The sequence below is a fragment of the Phyllostomus hastatus genome, unplaced genomic scaffold (genome assembly GCF_019186645.2).
Source record: "Phyllostomus hastatus isolate PE091 unplaced genomic scaffold, TTU_PhHast_1.1 phas_scaffold_60, whole genome shotgun sequence".
Classification (NCBI taxonomy): Eukaryota; Metazoa; Chordata; class Mammalia; order Chiroptera; family Phyllostomidae; genus Phyllostomus; species Phyllostomus hastatus.
In genome coordinates this window covers 12,627,714-12,629,451 of record NW_025334038.1, presented here as the reverse complement: position 1 = coordinate 12,629,451, position 1,738 = coordinate 12,627,714, and the positions used below count along the sequence as shown (strand labels likewise).

General features: G+C 51.4%; 1 pseudogene; it reads left to right on the top strand.

The window, feature by feature from the left end:
* Window positions 1–217: 217 nt before the first annotated feature.
* LOC123810477 lies at window positions 218–577 on the top strand (annotated as a pseudogene).
* Window positions 578–1,738: the final 1,161 nt, after the last annotated feature.

Genomic DNA, 1,738 nt, shown 5'->3' with positions numbered 1-1,738 from the left:
TCACTGCTGTTGAGCTTTCTGTTGTATTCAGTACATCCAGGGCTTTTGTCTTGGCTTATTAATATTCCAAGGAAGAGGATGGTTGAGCCACTGTTATACTCATAAAGATGGTACTCAGCAGCTTCAGGACATGGGGCCAGGCTCAGGCAAAGAGGTCATCAGTCAGTGGCCTCAGATCTGTCGGAAGCATCGATAGTGCAGTAGTCCCATCAGCACCATGTCATTCTGCAGCTTCTCTGGAGGTGAGGTTTTCCAGGACCACTTTGATCCAGGCGTCCCCATGTACGTACGCCAAGGATGGCTTTGACCTCTTCTCCAGCCACCCAAAATATACACACTCATCCCCATGATCAGCCTTCATGGAGACTGCCCGTGCTGACAGCGTGGCCAAGTGTCCAGAGTACAATCAGCCTGAAGCCTTAAAGTTTTCCTGTGGCAGATATGGCAATGGGCTGGGCCATGAGTTCTGTAGGTGAACAATAACCTGAAGTGGGGGCAGTCATGCTTCTGAATATTCAGCAGCTTGCTGAAGTTTGTCCCCAAAGGCAAAGAAACTTCTGCTTCTCAGGGGAAGTAGGTGGGCAGCCCTCAGCCAACGCAGATGGGTGCTGCATGGTTGTCACACTCTAGCCACCTAACTTGGAATTGGAACCCCAGACATTCAGACAGGGAAGAGGGGCATAGCTGAAACATCAGAAAGGCTCCCTAGGCCTTGGTTCTGTACTGGTCCTCCTTGGGAAAAGTACAGGCTTTCCACCAATGGCCCATATCCCACTGTCAGGATGGGCCAGGAGGGCTCAGCTCTCAGCTCATCCTGATCCCGGGGAGGTAGGCTCTAGGCCTGGCTCATCAGTGAATGATGGTGCACCCCACCTTTACTTCTCCTCAGCCACTGTCCCCTCCCTGGCTGTCAGGATTCACTCCTGCAGGGCCTGGTTCCGAGACAGATTCTGGCCCTCACCAAAGCTGGTGCCCATCTCCCTCAAGCTGTGCTGGGAGACAGAATGCAAATGGAGGCAGCCCAGCCTGCTGCTCCAGCATCTGTGACTGCTTGATTCACTCTGGTTAAACCCTTCCAAGCAGCCATGGTGCTGACAACCTGCAACCTGTGGTGGGAGTGGGCTGAAGGGGTAGATCTCTGGTCTCTTGGTTATGAGAGGAAAAATCCCAAGCCCTGATTCACAATCTGCGTGGCTGCTGCTTGCCTTACTCAGGCTTAGGAAGGCATCAATTTCTCCATTACCTTGACTGCACAAGGTTGGGGGCCCTGGAGCTCACAGCCCACAGTCCACACCTTCCCAGAGTACAGTGACAACGTTTTATTGCACATGCACTGAAGCTCTTGCCATCTGGGAGGGTGGGTGATGCTGAAGCCTTCTTTCCCATCTTTAATCCTCTCTGAAGTAATAAGGGGGAGGTGAATAAACAAATAAAACCCAGGGGAAAAAAGATCTTACTCCCTTCAAGCCACTCTCTTTAGTACAATGGAATGAACCAGCATCACCCAGAAATTTGTTAGAAGAGCAAATTCTTGGGCTCCACACAGACCTACTGAATCAGGAACAACGAAATTGCATTTGAACAAGCCCTATGGGTGAGTCTGGCACTTGCCAGAATTTAAGACCCTGAAACAGGGTAACAGATGGAGTCTGAACTCAGCACCCCAGGTCTGCACCATTCAGCTGCTGCCTACACCTCCCCTGGCCTTCTTTCTGCTCCTGCACTGTGTCTTGAAGCT